At 41.1% G+C, this 17,280-nt stretch overlaps 1 protein-coding gene across 6 annotated transcripts in view; it reads right to left on the reverse strand.

Moving 5' to 3' along the window:
• Window positions 1–17,280, reverse strand: part of LRRK1 (leucine rich repeat kinase 1) — a 123,247-nt gene that overhangs the window by 50,259 nt on the left and 55,708 nt on the right. The gene's annotated exons all lie outside the window — the stretch shown is intronic.

The raw sequence follows: 17,280 nt of genomic DNA on the forward strand, positions 1-17,280 counted from the left end.
TTTTCTGGCATATGGTGGTAAAAGAGATCTGGTTAAATGTGTATGCAGGGCTTTCTCTTTCTTCTTGATCATCAAAGAATTTAGGGCTCAGTGAGGTTTCTGGGGAAAGGAAATTGGCTTTTTGGCTTTTTTCTCTAAAGCAGCTGGAAATCCATATCAGAAAATTAGAGAAACAAAGATTAGTTCTTCACTAATGGGAAAAGGTAACAACTGGAAAAGACACCAGAAACATGGGGTAAGTTTGCTTTCAAAATTGGCAGCAGCAGACAGACTTCCTTATCTGGCCACAAGGTGGCGATATGTGCCTTATCTTTGTCGCCCCCTTAGCTAACTTGCCAGGATTGGAAAGGCTGGGTCTACTAACACCCTCTAAAAGCTCTGGTCTTCGAACCAAGCAGATGAGGCTCTGTCTCTGTCTGCCTGTCTCTCCATTCACCTGGATGAAGAGAGACAGTCGATGGTATACTGGATTTTGGGTCAAGAGAATGGAGTTTAGTCTCAGTTTTTTGTTCTGTTTTGTTTTTTGGGTTTTTTTTAGACTTGACATTTAGGCCTGTTTTTGTTGTCATTATTGTTTTCCCCCATAATTTTCTATTTTGAAAAATTTCAGAACTGCAGAGAAGTTGAACTAGGACACACGATTACCCATTCATACACCCTGCACTGTAGACTCACCAATTGTTAATATGTTGCCACATCTGCTTTCTCTTCTTTTTCTCTACACACACATACAAGCACACATACTTTTCATTTATCTGCTGAGTCATTTGAAAGTAAATTATAGCTATCATGGCACTTTACACCAACATGTATCTCTGAAGAACAAGAATATTTTCCGGGCTTCCCTGGTGGCGCAGTGGTTGGGAGTCTGCCTGCTGATGCAGGCGACACGGGTTCCTGCCCCGGTGCGGGAAGATCCCACATGCTGCGGAGTGGCTGGGCCTGTGAGACATGGCCGCTGAGCCTGCCCGTCCAGAGCCTGTGCTCCGCAGCAGGAGAGGCCACAACAGTGAGAGGCCCGCGTACCACAAGAATATTTTCCTACGTGACAACCATATATTTATCATTTTCAAGAAATGAAATCAATACATTATCAAATCCACAATCCATGTTCAAATATTCCCAAATACCCCAGAAATGTCTTTTATAACTATTTTGTATCTTGATCCAGGATCCCATCAAGAATCACACATTGCATTTAGTTGACATGTCTCTATTTTCTTTAATCTAGAAGAATCCTCATGCCTTTTAATGTCTTTTCCAACTTTGGCATTGTAAGTTTTCAAGTCATTCTAGTTGTCTTCTAGAATATTCCATAATCTGAATTTACTGAGTTGTTTCCTAATGTTTAGATTCAAGTTAAGCATTTTTGGCAAAAATCTCAGACAATGTTTAGTCCTACCAATTGAACTCCACCAGAGGGCACCTGATGTCAGGTTATTTCACTAATGGTCTGATCCCTTGGGTTAAGTTCTATTTTACTCTTTGTGATTAATCAGCAATCTGTGGGGTGATATTCTGAGACTATCTGTGAATATTTTATGTTCCTACATCAGTTTACCCAATGATTTCAGCATCCATTGTTGATCAGGGCCTTACTCACTTAGTACATTGGTGGTTACAAGGTGGTAATTTTTCTAAAACTTCCATTCTGTCTACATTTGTTACGTGTCATTCTTCTGTACAGAAGTATGTCCCTCCCCACCTGTTTAAATATTACTATAGACTCACAGATCCTTTTTAAATTCAAAGTATTATAATTCATTATTATCATCATTTCTTCCAATGCTCAGGTAGTCCCCAGTTTGACCACTGGGAGTCCCATCAAGGGGACTCCTGTGTTCCTCTGACATATCCCTATCAGTTTTGGGCACTCCCTTACTTCCTGATAAAATAAGATGTTCAAGTTTCCTCTGGTCCTTTCCAAGTACCATCCCTGATTCCCTTTAACAGAAAATGGTATTTAGAAACCAAGATCTAGGTGTTGGGTATGCTCATTGCTATTGGGTTGTCACTGATTCTTGGCCCATTGATCCAACACAACCCTATATTTAACATGAGTGCATTCTGATGCCTCCAACTTGAATCCAGTCACATCGGCTTCTTCCTAATCTTTCCATAAAAATTCATAGTTGTGTCACCCTTCACCTTATTATTGTTGGTTTTAATCTGCTAAATGATCAGCTTGGACCAGATGGTATCTAGGTCGCTTCTGGACCCAGGATTCTTTCTGGCTTATACTCTTGAGAAGGACAATGGCTTCCCACAGAGAGCCTTGGAGTAATCATGACAGCCAATCTAGGAGCCATGCCAGTCTTTGCGATGCCAAGTCAAAGAAGGCTCTCTAAGGGTCTGGCTGCCTCCCTTTCCTGGGTTCTCAAAGACACATCCAGGCCCCAGGTCCAGGGCCAGACAGCTGGACATAAATCCAAGGTGTCCGGATTGCAGTCTAACTTTCTCTACTCACCCTGTGTGGCCATTCTGGTCATTCAATATCAAATAGTTTGGACCTGAACTGAAATGGCAGTCAAATGCAAGATGAAAAGGAGGCTGGTTTTGGTTTTAAATAACAAACCTTAGGTGTCTATAAATAAAACTCTCTAAGGGCCATCAAAAATAAATAAAACAACAGGAAAGATTCAGGTTGTTATTGTGACGTAAACTAGTTGCAGCACATCTTTGGAGGATCAGCTGAGATGTTCTGTCCTGACAATGGCAATCTTCCTCCTGCATTTCCTTCTTGTCCTCTGACCCTGGAGCTGCAGCCTAGAACTACATAAGGAGCAGAGGCTCAGCCTTGGGAGACTGGAGCCCTGTGTTTGCTTAACTAACCCCATGTGGGGCCTTGGGCCAGTCGAGGTGGAGGTGGGTACTTTCACAGGCGCTATCAGGCTCAACTCCCCTTATAGGAACCTGCCTGCAGATTCTGTGCTGCACTAAGTCAGCCCAAGGGTCATCTCTGTCTCCACTGCCCCAGCAGGCAGTGTGGCCATCCAGAACCCGACTGCATGCATGTCCAGTGCTGCACCTTGTCTGACTGCGTGTGAAGCTCAGCACCGTGCCTAGCATGCAGCAGGCACTCAGTAAATGTTTGTGTGCTGAAAAGAATCAAGCCACTGGGACCAGCAATCCATCTATTAACACCTCTAACCAGAACGATCACCCTAAAATACCAAGGTCTACTCAAACCCCTCAGCCTTCCTGCACCCCAGCCCGCCTGCAGCAGAACACCTGAACTCCCTCCCCAGAAAGCCCCACACCTCCACAATCTGCCCCAATCACTTCCCAAATTTCTGTCTCACTGTCTCCTCCACGACCTCTGCCCACCCTCTGTGCTCCTGTTGGCAGATGGCTGGTGGGGTTAATAATTTGTTCTAGGTAGAAGAAACTGGGGAATGGGCCTACTCCTAGAGCAGAGGATTCAAGACCAAAGGGAAATTGCCAACTAAAGTACAGAAACTGCCTGTCATAAATGACCCATAGGGTTCAGAAAGTGGACTGGAATTCATAGGAAGGCTGTGGGGGCCTGACAGTGAGCTTACTGTCAGTACCTGAGTGGCCAATGTGCCACAGGGCTGCCAGGGTGCTCTGGGGCTGCAGGAGACACAAGGTTGGTGGGACTGGAGCTAAGAGAGTTTTGCAAGTTTTCACCAGAGAGCTGGTCTCCTTTTGATCGTGGGTGTCATGAGGTCACTCAGGGATCCCAGATTCTGCAGGCGGGCTGGCCTCCGCCTTTGCACTCTGTCCTGCTACCACGACAAAGGCAAAAGGGTGCTCCCTGCTCTGCCTTCTCTTCCCTGGAGTTCACAGACCTCTTCCCTCCTATCTAAATCCTACTAATCCTGAAAGCCCTGGGGCAAGGACCACCTTCTTCACACCCAGTAAGTGTCTGCATTACAGCCCCCAGTTAGGTAACAAGGATGCCATCTTGCTTCACAGTCAGCAGCATTTACTTGAGCACTGCCAAGTGCAGGCCCGCCTGTCAGGCACTGGGGTTGAGGATATGGATGCTGCAGACGGAACCGGCTCAGGGAGTTTATGTCTCGAAGGGAAGAGCTGTGTGTGTATTGAACGTGCATCTAGTCACCTTTCAAGGACTAAGAGTATGTGATGTTGACCAGAAAGCCAGGAAAGAACACCTGCAGGGAAGCCTCCTGTGCTTCTTTGGGAGGTACTATTTATCAGAAGTAAATCGTCAATAACAGGCGAGTGGCTGTGTGTGGCACTGAATTCTCTAGACATGAGGAAAAGGAGGAAGCAGATGCTGCCAGTTCCTAAAACTGAGCTCTTTCTAGGTCTTACATCCACCAGAGTTTCTGCAGTGTTGAAATTTGTGAAACTCAAGCCCAGGGAGAGGTAGCAAAAAGCAAGAAGTCAGAAAACATGATGACACACTCAGAATTCAGACATGTTTGTGAAAAGACTTCTGGGCTGGATGGTGGTTAGAAAAACATGTAGGATTTCTACCTGGTCTTGGGTTAGTCTGAAAACTTTCACATATACAAGTTACTTTCCTTTTGGTGCACAAACATTATAGGGTGCACAAGTGTTTCCAAAGTGGCAGAGAGGAAGAAGGAAGGAGGAAGGGTGCACAGTACACCTGACATGGAAATGTAGCTGGGAAATGTAGCCCTCATTACTTATTTATGTTTAGTCTGGGCAGGATCACAATAAACCAGGTTCTGAGGTGGTGAAGCCAGCAACTGTATAATTAAATCCATGCACACTGAACTGCAAAATCAAAGACAGCTCACTGTGGAGATCCCCAAAGTTCAACAATGCCATGGTTAAGGCACACCTCTCTGGAGGAAACAGAGAATATGCTCATGCTGGTCCTTAAGCATGAGCCCTTTCAATCTTGGGCCAAAGAGACACTGTATGATGACTTAAGAAACTTGCTTTCCAAGGCAGTGGTGGTGACCAGGACCAGTTCAAGAAGGACTAGGGCACTTGGCTCATTACAGAAAGTGATGTTTGGGGTTACCTCTGCACAAGAAGGTCTCCTTGTTCTGTGATGGAAGCTGTGGTCCAGGAGGGCAATTACCTGCCTTTATATAATGCTGCCTGAAGCTTCCATACAAAAATAACACAGTGAATGAGCCAGTGGACTACAATGACATCTCTCATGCTTTTATGTCAGTGCAACCCTTATGGTTGAAGAATATAATTGTTCATGAAGGGCTGAAATTGACAATGTTTTTAGGCTGGCTTTAACCTTGAGAGATGTGGGGCTGGGAACTGGGCCCTGAGCAGACACAGAGAAGGGTTCTCTGCCCCAATGCTGGGGGAGGGGTGTGCCTCTGCAATTTTGAGAACCCACAAGAGCAAGTTCCAACACTGCCTCCTTACTAGGTCTCTACTGAGCCCACAAAGCAGAATCTGCATCTCTTCTCCCTGTGTTCCCATCTCACTGTCCCTTGAGGGGACAGACGAGAGCTCAATGACAGCACAGCATGACACAAAAAAGGCAGTCAGTAGAATTAGTCTTTCCAGTCAAGACACACGTGTTAAAACGGGGGAGAAATACATAGAATGTTCTAAAATGTATTAATGAACCCTTGGCCTACATAAAACCCAAAACTTTCTTTTTGTGGGTAAGCAGATTCCTGGGTGGTGGTTCCTTGTTGAACCAGCCAGGAAGACAAGAGCCACCTTCTGACATGTGAAGGAACATTCAGGGCACCAGACATCCGGAGGAGTGCAAAACCAACAGGTCTAATCTGAAAGGAGCAGACTCACTAAAAGGTCTGAAGAACAAGCCAAAAGAAACTCTAAAAATGAAGGTGCTCAGAGCAGCAGAGCCAGTCACAGAATCTGAAGACACATCCCAGGCCACCTGAGTGATGTCAGTGCTTGTGCAGAAGGGGATCTGTGCACGAATGCCAACAAGTTGGGGTAAATTTCAAGCCTACAAGTGTCTTTCGGGAGCCCAGACTGTCAGAGGAGGCTCTAAGTGAGGTGGAGTCAGCTGGACAGGGGATCAGCACGCTGGAGACAGCAACTCTGGTCCAGTCTCCCTGTGCTGGTGAGGGCCATGGCAAACGGGGACTATGCCCCACATCCTCGGCCCTGGAGAACCCTCCATGCAAGGCTTCCAAACGCCTACTGCTCAAGTCCCTGCACCCTGGCAGGGATAGGCTCTCAGGAGGGAGGGGGCATTGAAAGTGAACGGATGAGAAGGAGCCTGGACCTTGACTGGCCATCTGCCTGTGCACGTGAGGTGGCCACGGCGGGCAACCAGGCCAAGGGCAATGGAGCAACAGCCATAAGGATGGTGTCATGGGCTGAACTGTGTCCCTGAAAAAGATATGTTGAATCCCTAGTACCTGAGAAAAAGCTTATTTGAGCTTATTTGGAAACAGGGTCTTTATAGAGGTAATCAAGTTAAAATGAGGTCATTAGGGTGGGCCCTCATCCAGTATGACTGGTGTCCTTATGGAAAGGGGAGATTAGACACAGAGGCAGACATGTGCAGAGGGAAGATGATGAGAAGACATGGGGAGGATGGCATGTGGCTGGAGTGATGGGTCTACAAACCAAGGAACACTGAGGACTGCCAGCAGCCACCAGACACTAGGAAGCGGCAGGGAGGGGTCATCCACTGGAACTGTGACAGGGAGCACGGCCCTGCCAACACCCTGATGTCAGATTCCAGCCTCCAGAACTCGAGGCAATACATTCCGGTTATTTTAAGCCAAGCAGTGTTTGGTACTTTGTTATGGTGGCACTGATACAAATGGTAACAAGTCAAATGACAATTGGAGAAGTCAAGACCTGAGAATCCGGAACATTCCATCAACAGAAGCCCACAGATTAAGAAAGGAAATGAAAGAAGCAGAGATTCTTGAAAGCCAGAAGGATGTCTCTTAAGATAAGCAGATTAGAAACATAATAAAAAGGTGGGAAAAGGACAGTAAAACCAGTCATTAATTTAGGGAAAAGCCTGGGAGGACTCTAGGGTACAAAAGGAGAATTTCGAAAATGACCTGAGAATACTAAAGGGAGTAAGAGAAGGGAGAGGAAAAGAGAAAGGGGAGGACAGCCTTCCTTCTAAACTCAGAAGGAAGATAAATTAAATGACTCACTTAAACAACTTAAATTAAATTAAATTAAACGACTTAGTGAAAGGAAAAAAATGAAATCAGTTCTGACAAAAGCCTGCCTGCTAAAAATATTATAAATGTCAGAATTAGTAGTGGTTAGCTACCAATATAATTTCAAACAAACAAACAAAAAGGGAAACATAACCAAGGAAGCCAGATCAATGAGAAATGTAAGTACAAAAATAACTTACAAGCAAACCTACAATGGCATTTTAAATAGTCAACACGGAACAGTCTGTTGCCTCCAAGGGCACACTCAAACCTGAACCCTGTAGGGGAATCTTCTGGAAGTTGAGCTGTGATCACATGATAATACCTTCCTGGTGACTCTTTGCAATGCATGCACAGAACTTTTTCAAATGACCCTCACAGTAACCCTGTAAGCACAATTTGCACATAAAGAGCCTCAGTGAGGTGACCTGTTTGAAGGTAACAGAACCAGGATCACGATTCAAGTGCCTAATGTTCTGTCTGGTCCCTTCCTACCAGGCACCATGTTCATTCACATGGCCATGGAATAGCTGACATGATTTCAAAGGCATTAGGAGAGATAACCAAGGTGACTCAATAATGATAAAGACACTTAACCACAACCCCTAAAATACAACTATGCTAAATCTTTGTGTTCCAACACAGGTCAAATTTGTAAAAAACAAACCCATGAAAATTCAAGAAAAATATTAGCAGGATATGATAGGTCAAATATGCAAAAAATGAATGGAGGACACTACAATAAGAATGGGAGATGACCAAATACTAGGGGACAGGAGAACGAATTCTGTTTTCAAATCAGTATGAACTTGCACATAAATTGATTACATTCTGTGTAAGAAGCAAAAGTAAAAGGAGAAAAAGGGGGAAAAAGGGCAAGCCTCCTACATATCTTATGCCTGGACAAAGGCAAAGTAAAGGTAGAGACCAATGACGAAAGCAGAATTAAAAGGTGTCCAATTATTTGGCCATTAAAAATGCCCTTTCAAATAATGCTTGGGTAGGAGAGAAAACCAATTCACAACAGTAGAATACATTTTTAGAACAACAGAAACGTCACAAGTAATGGGGAAAAAAAAAACAACTCTGATCACAGTTACAAAAAGGACAAAGTGAAGCATGATAAACTAGCTCTGCCCTGCTTAGAATGGAAAGCTAAAAGAAAGCAGGGAAATGAAAACAAAATTAGACTAAAAATAGAAAAACCAAAATGAAGTAAAAACAAGGAAGTTGGTAAATAAAACCAATTCTAGAGTTGTTGGAAAATAATAAAATTGATAATCAATTGACTAAAAATAAAAGTACCTTAATAATCTAAGAATGAAAATGACAATCTAACAACAGCTGAAAAATAATGTTTAAGTTGTGGGAGATGTCCTCAGCCAGAGCTAACAAACCAAATAATGATGTTGAAATGCAAAATTTAATTCCAAAATAAAAAATTCTCAAAGTGACACAATAAGAGAAAAAACAAAATAATGTATATGAGACAAACAAATAAGGAAACTAAAGAATCACTCTCCAAAGGCTCCTAATTCAATATAATTCTTTTTCAATCCAATCTTCAAAGAACAAATAGTCTCTGTGTTACATACATGGTTACTTAACAGAAGACTCACTTTATTTTATGAGTAAAACCAATTACTTTGCAAGAGCCATTAAAATTCTAGCCAACTGCATGCAAACATATGGATGCAAAAACTGTAACAAAATCTTCTCTAATGGAAATCAACAAATGAACTCAAAGGTTTCAGTTCTGCAACCAAGGAGGATCTATACCAAGAAAATAGCACTGCTGGTAGTAACTTATGGAAAACCATCAGCACATTTTGTTAAAGAAAAGTGGCCCTCTTTTAATCATCTGAATGCCAAAACATAGTTAATAAAATTTATCACTTTTTCTTCGCTAAAATTCTTAAAAATAGATAAACAAGGTTTGTTTTAAATCAACATTGTGCTTTTTTCCATGTAGTATTTCAGTCATTCCTTTGAAAAATAGGAAACTTACCAAAAAAATCTCCCTTCCAACTCAAGAATTTTGCCAATAGCAATATGCAAGAGAGAGAAAAAAACAAGAAATAAAAATACTATCTCTGCAGTTACTAAGCTATTCAACTTACTGTTGAGAGAACCCTGTTTCCTCAACTTTTAAATAAAGACAAAAATTTCTACCTCACAGACTTGTATAGAAGATTAAAGTAGAATATTTGGCAAAGTACTTTGTTAGCCATGAAGTCCTATGTAAATGGAAGTTTACTACATATATAAAATTTTATCCATCCATCTATTCACCTATTCATCCATGCATCCATCCAGGTATCCATCCATCTGTCCACCCACCCACCCATTTTCCATCCATCCATCCATCCATCCATCCATCCATCCATCCATCCATCCATCCAAGCAACCAACTCCTCATCCTGTTCCAGGCCCTACAATGAGGGGCAAACACAGGGTGAGCAAAGCTGGACAAATCCCTGCTTTCGCGAAGCTTCCAGTCAAATGGGGGAATTGACATTAAACAAGAATGTCACCAGAACAGACAAGCCCAAACTTTGTTAAGTGCTCTGAATAAAACGGCAGGAAGCTCTAAGAGATGGAAGGGGGGATGTGACCTGGCCTGTGGGCTGGGGCAGGCTTTCCTGCGGACGTGGCGTACGGCTGAGGTGTGGAGGTAGAGCTGGTGTCCGGGAGCAGCGCTGTGCTGAGCATGAGGAGACAGGCACGCTTGTCCCTGTTGTGTGGTGTCCACCCTGTGGGTAATCATGGCCAGTAGAGTTCCCCCTGCTGCTGGACATTTGGGTTTTGTCCTCCTAGTTTCTCTTATAGATAGCAGTGCTTTGAGCAGTACAGTTGTGGCAATTACGTTTTTTTTTCTTTTGAGTTACATCCTAGAGGTATCTTTCAGAAAGGAAATACCAAATTCAGAGCTGTTCTCTGGGAGAAAAGAGTTTTATAGCTTTTGTCACATGACGCCAATTACTTTCCACACATACGGAACCAATTTATAGTGCCAGCAGCAAGGCTTTGGTGTCCCTTTCTCTTTGACGCTGCCAAGTGCCTAACTCAGCATTTATATTTATTTTTGCGAGTTTAATAGGTATGTGATGGTACTTTCAAGTCATTTTAATTTGAATTTCTGTAATTGCCAATAAGATTGTATATGTTTCCATGCCATGAATTACTATCTGTGTTTTCTCATGTGTAAATTAACTGTTCGTTTCTCCTAACTTCTTACCCAAGGGCATTTGTGAGCAATGTGACAGCAAGGGCCGTGGCTCTGGCTTGGGCACTGCTGAGTCCCAAGCAACTAGTAGGTGATATATAAACACTGACTGAATTAAACTCAATTATCAACTGACATACAATTGAGTCAATGGTGTTTTTTGGATTTCAGTTTCTGTCAATTCTTTTTTCTCAAGTATCTGCTAATGTTTTTCTTTTTTAAATTTCTTTAAAAATATAATTTTACTATATTAGTATACTATAGTAAAATTATATTTTACTATAAATAAGTTTAATATATATATATCGTTTATCTTATTTGTGACTATATGTCTTTATACATCTTCATATATCTTTAAAATTTTGAAATGGAATCATTTTCTTCTATAACTGGAATAAATGTGCTTTTTCAAAGTATATTCTGATGAATTTCCAGTGCTTAACTTTTACCTGTCTGGAATTTATTCATATCATTATGAATGTACTTGTCTATGCTGATATCCAATAGTTCCAATGACATTTGATAATGTTTTCTTATTCTGTCCTTATTGTGTTTTCTAGTTTGTCACATAAGTTCAAATAATAGTTTTAGTATTTCTGCATCTCTATGAATCATTTTCTCATTGTAAACTAAATGTAAGTGGTTTGTATAACTGCTGTTTTGTATTATGTTTGATGATCTAGTGGGACAGGCCACCAGGAACACCTACCTGAACGGTTACACAGTGCACCTGCTCAGCTGTTCTACCCTGTGACCCTCACTATCTGCTCTCAAGTTCTAGGAAGCACTCACCATGTGGACAACATCACAGTGTTGAGTCTATTCCACAGAGAAAGCGTATGAATGGGGCATGCGAGTGGGGAAAGATTTGGTATTTGGAAACTAGAGAAAACAGTAGGATAATTGGCTAAATTTCAGGGCACAGGAAAAGTGGAGCTGATGGAAGAGGCCCATAATAATAATTCTGAGTTTGATCTCATAACTCTCAGACGGCAGGTGAAGGCTCTTCCCTTCACACAAGCCAGCAGTGAAAAGGCCGAACCACAGGCAATCAGGCTGCTCCCAGTCTGCCTCTCACCTGCCGGGGCCCTACTGCCCCAGAGACTTACATCTGCTCTGTGAGACAGTACCACCTGCTGTGAGGAGGACGTGAGGAGCTGAGAAGGTGCAAGGTGCAGATGTAGAAATGCTCTGGAAAGTATAAAATTCTTGAATAAGACTCTTGTACCAAACACTAGGCCTAACCTTGGGCAAGGATGTTCCCCAGAAACCTTAGTGCTCACAATGTCAGTAGCCCTTGGTCAGCTGCTCATGAAGGCCCCAGCAAAGGCTGAGAAACCACACTTGCTGCAGCCTGCCCTTTCTGAGTATCCCATGTATGCAAATCCTCAGACCCACCAGATCACTCTGATGGAGAAGGGCTGCTTCAGCTCCCAGAATGTGCAGCCAGGATGTTTGTGCTTGGGCACAGATACAGGCATCTGAATGGCCAGTCACTAGGAATGTTTAACGTACATCATAAGCCAGAGCTGATCCAAAAATGACAAGAGTAGTAGTAGTAGTAGTAATAAGTGATCCTCTCTAGGTTTGCTGCCAGATTTGAAATCATTAGGGACTTGTAAAGAAAATTAATAATTCCCCAACTGTGTAGTTTCAGAATCAATTTCAGCTCTTGTGGACTTAACTCCTATACTCAGAACAGCCCAGCGTGCCCTCCGGCCCAGCCCTCTAACTGCTGAATGGGACAAACACCGTGGTTAGTTCAGGCCCTGCTTAGGCCTCTCCTGGCATTTCTGTTTTCCTGCTCCTTCCCGGGTGTGCCAGCATCAAAGCGTTGTTTCTCATGGCAACAAAGCAAACATTGACAGGACAGTCACCAGGAACACAGGCCAACTCATTAAACATTCAGGCAAAGGTCTGGCGGTTTTCCAGAAGGGCACCCATGAGCCAGAGCCAGGAACAGCTTTAGCCAGGTCTGACTTGGCTTTGGTTTTGCTCTTTTAAAAGTGTCCAGACCATGTGGTGTGGGCTCTCAGACTTTCCTTTCCAAACACCATCAAAACCTAACTGAGCAGCCCGCCCGCTGCCAGTGGAAAATCAACGTGGGCTTCTCGGCCATTCCCCGTTTGCCAGCAGAGGCAGGTTCTGGCAGCCTGAGAACTAGGCTGTGCCTGACACAGAGGCGTGGTGAACCTCGACTGGCCGTGGCTTCCACAGAGGCAGCAATTACATTAAAAAATATCAACTAGCTAGTCGGGGAGGCAGAACACAAATACAGAAAAAAACAAGACGACTGCTTCAGCAAGATCACTGCCATGAATGCCAGCAGGCAAGGGAGTTTTCAGGCTGTGTACACATGGCAGCAAAGCACCCTTTCAGTGCCTGCCCTTGTCTAATATTCTGAACAAAAAATGCCAGTTCAATTCCACTGCACACCTGGGAAGGTCGAAGCACTTACCTCTGGTTTCTGAGTCATCGTTCCTGACACTGGACCCCTCCGCGCTAACCCCCTCTCTTCTGCTGGCAGCACAGAAGGAAAGTGTTGTCACAGGTTAGAGATCATGGCAGCCAGACACACTGGCTGCACACACTGCACACACTGCACACACTGGCTGCACACACTGCAAGGCCCTTGAGTCTGAAATTCACTTGAATAAAAAAAAAAAATACCACCTGCTTTCGGGAAGCCCAAGGAGTCTTTATGACTCAGACTGCACTGTAATTTCATTTTCTCTTCCAATTCTACCCAAAAGGGCAAAGGAGAAGAAAAGCAACATTGTCTTTTCTTTGTCTTCTCCTTTGCAGAATGCAATAATCACTTCCATGCTCTATCCCTATCTTGGCAAATTAGCAGGAGTTACCCGTAGAAAAGATCACAGACACAGATGTCAACCATTTCTGCTTTTAACCTTAAGCCAAGAAAATGCAAGTCACTGGGTACACATTAGAATCATCTGGGGAGTTTTTAAAACTACTGATTTGGGTCCCATCCCAGAGATTCAGATTTAGTTAGCGTACGGTATGGCCTGTGCATCAGGATTTTTAAAAAGCCCCCAGGAATTCCAATTACAGAAAAGTGTGAGAACCACTGATCTACATGAAAGACCTGGGAGGTACAGTTCAGGAATCATGAAATGAGAAAATCCCCAAGTTAAGAAGGCTCAGATTCTGGTCTGAGTATCACTGTTTAATATTTTCTGTTCTTGGACAAGTAACAGAATATCTGTAAACCTCAATACTTTCATCTGGTAAACAGATTATATTTCTTGCAATTCTTACTAAAGTGTTGTATGGATCAAATATGAAAAGAAAGTGCTGGGAAAAACACTGAACACTACACACATGTAAGGGTTAGATGATCACTATTTATTTCCTTTTGCAACATGAAGCTGATGTTTGATGTTTATTGAGCTCTTATTATGTTCCAGGCCTTGTGCTAAGTGCACACCTGGCCTCCAAGGTAGATACAATGATTAACTCTGTTTATAACTGAGACCAGCCAAGGCACAGACAGCTAACAAGTTATGGAAAATAGAATATCAGTGTTCTCTAGAAACTAGGAAACCAGCAATGATAAGAAAAAAGGAAATAGCAATACATATAATCAAAAAAATGGGAGGAATAAACCAATATGACAGGTCCCACACAAATGTGAGTTGGGTGGGTTCCTCTTTCAAAAGACACAGTCTCGAATGGGATTAAAAACTCAATACTGTTTACAAAAAATACACCTAAGACAAAATAAAAACTGAAAGTAAAGGCTGGGGAAACTTAAACAAGGTTGATGCAAAGAAAAAAGAGCAGTGTGGCCATGTGAAGAGCAGACAAACCCAATTTTAAGGATAGAAGCATCGACAGGATTAAGGCAGATATTTGATATAATGAAATATGTTAAAATGGGTCATAAAGCCATAAACCAGGTGTATGAAGCAAAAACTTCTAGAATTATATGAAGAACTAGATAAAAATCAGTAGATGAGGAAACCAAGCCCCAGAGATGTAAGTAACCAGATGGAGGTCCTAGAGCAGTGAAGCCTGGAGCCCAGATTAGAGCCAGGAAGTCTCCTGCCAGAGCCTCACCTTGACCACAACACCATCAACCAAACACTCAGAGAAGATATCAAGAAGGTTTCAGTACAGATAAAAGCCAAAATGAATGAAGGAACAAACAAAATAAATCGTAAAAAAATAAAGAAAATCTAGGTCCTTTGTAGGACCACTAGAATATATAAATCCCTGGCTGGTCTGATTAAATTCAAAAGAGAAAAAGTAAAACTGTTCAACATCATAAATCAACAGCATAAATGGGAATATAATAACTACTAATATAGAAGAAAAGAATTACCAAAAAAGGTAAATGTAACACACTATGATGGCAAATTAAAAAATCTAAAGGAAATGGATGATTTTCTACCAAAATATAACCTCCTGAACTGCACATAAGCAAAAGCAGACAACCTGAATTGATCAATGACTTCAAAAGAAGTCCCAAAACAAAGACCTGCTTTATCTAATCAATCTTTAACAATAAATAATTCCTATGAAACTTCCCCAGATTGTAATAAAATGGGAAGTTCCCTAAGTCATTCTGTAAAGCTAACATAGTCTTATACCAAAATCTCATAAAGATAATAAAAATAGAAAATTATAGATCAATTCACCTATAAATACAGATGCAAAAACTGTAAATAAAATATCAATAGGTCAAATCCAGCCATAAAAACACCAATTAGCATTATTACAAGATTTCAATATTGGGTCAATATCTATCATCATCATTCATTACATAAACAAATTAAAGTAGAAAAGCTCTGTGAATATATCCATAGCTGCTAAAAAGAGATCCAACAAAATTCAGCAACATTTCCTAATAAAAATCCTAAGCAAAAAGGAATACATGGAAACTACCTAAATATAACAAGTCTATTTACCAAAAATCTACAGTAAATGACCATAAACTGCTGATGCCAAGACATTTAAAAACAGGAAGAGAGATACATCTGCTCTTTTCAGATGATTCAACTTTTGACATTTCTGCTGATAATCAGTAAGCCATGAAATAAAGTAAGTTAAATAAATATTAGAAAAGACAAGACAAACCTGCTTTAAATTTGCAGATGACTTGATAATATACCTAAAAGTTTCAAGGAACTCCTCTAAAAACTAGAATTAGTAAGACAAGTTGGTAAGGGGACTGGGTAAAACAAATAAATAAACAGAGGAGCTTTCCTTCATACCAGCAACATTAGGCTGGAAATGGATAAGAATTATATATATTCCATTCAAACAGTGGCAAAAACAATAATAAATGAACAAAATAGGTTCAGGAAATCTTTATGAGGAAAACTATAAAATCCCATCAAAGAACATAAACGCAGCACAAATTGCCATGGGAGTCACCATGGGAAATGCACAAAATGGAAAAACGAATGTCTGATAACAGTCAAGATATTTTTGAAAAAAGCAAATAAGGAGTAGAAAACTTGCATTAGCAGGTTGTAAGGTTTAAATGAAATGCCTATAATCAACACAGTATAGCATTTGAACAGAAACAGATTAATAGGCCAGTGGACCAGTGCAGAGAATCCCAAAATGTATACAGGCATATACTGGGGGAAATGGCATTAGTGACATTTCAATTCAGAGGGAAAATCAAAGCTTATTTTAAAAATTGTGCTGGAATAACTGATCATCCACCTAGAAGAGAGGAATCCTAGATTCCCTCCCTCAAACCACATATACAAATAAATACAAGAAAAATTAAAGCTTAAAATATAAAAAATAAAAGAGTAAAAATAGTATAAAAGACTCTAGGAGAATATTTATATAAAATCGAGGGTGAAATGACTTTCTTATATAACCCAAATGCCATAAAGGAAAAAACAAACATATTTGATTATATATTCTTATATCTTTGTTATCTCAAAAGATAACAGACAGAAGACAAATAATGGATTGGGAAAAATATTGGCAACATGTATGATAAACAAAGGCTTAAAATCTCTAACATACAAAAAGACTCTCCAAAATGAGAAGGAAAAGGTGAGTAATCCTTGAGAAAAATAATCAACAAACTGTAACAGGCAACTCACATAAAGGGAAATGCAAATAACTGATGATGATATGAAAAGATGCTCAATATTATTAAGAATAGAAATGTGGGCATTAAAACATGGAGATTCCATTTTTACCCATCAGAGTGATGAAAATTAAAAGGTTCCTGGACATCTAGTGCTGGACAAAGTATGGGGATAGATATCCCCATGTAAAGCTGGTGAAAGTGTGAAACCAGAAATAATCCAGATGTCCACCAACAGGAAAAGGGCTGAGTCAACTAAGCTACATTCACTCTAGATTTAAGGCATGTATTTAAAAGAATGAGATGTAGCCACATTGACTGATCAAAAGGGGGAGTCGGTGATAGAGTGCTAAATTTAAAAAGTCAAGTTGAAGATAATGTAAACAATGCAATATTATTTTTGTTATTAAAATGGTAAACTAACTAGAACTAATTCCTGTATGTGTTTTTTTCCCAGTTTTATTGAGCAATAATTGACATACGACATTGTATAAGCTAAGATGTATGACCTGTTGATTTGATACATTTATATACTGCAGAATGATTACCACCTGTAGCCTTAGCTAACACCTGTACTATGTCACCTAATTACTATTTCATTTTTGTGGTGAGAACATTTAAGCTTTATTCTCTTGGAAACTTTCACGTATATAATACAGTGCTATTAGCTGTAATCAGTGCTGCACATTAGATCTCTGGAACTTCTAGCTGAAGTGACCAACACTTCGGCTATATGACCAACATCTCCCCATTTGCCCCACCCCCCAGGCGCTGGCAAACCATCTACTCTGTTTCTATGGTTTGCCTTTTTTAGATTCCACATGTAAGTGAAAACATACAGTATTTGTCTTTCTCTGACTTCTTTCTCTCAGCATAATGTC

Source organism: Pseudorca crassidens, chromosome 1 (assembly GCF_039906515.1).
Source record: "Pseudorca crassidens isolate mPseCra1 chromosome 1, mPseCra1.hap1, whole genome shotgun sequence".
Taxonomy (NCBI): Eukaryota; Metazoa; Chordata; class Mammalia; order Artiodactyla; family Delphinidae; genus Pseudorca; species Pseudorca crassidens.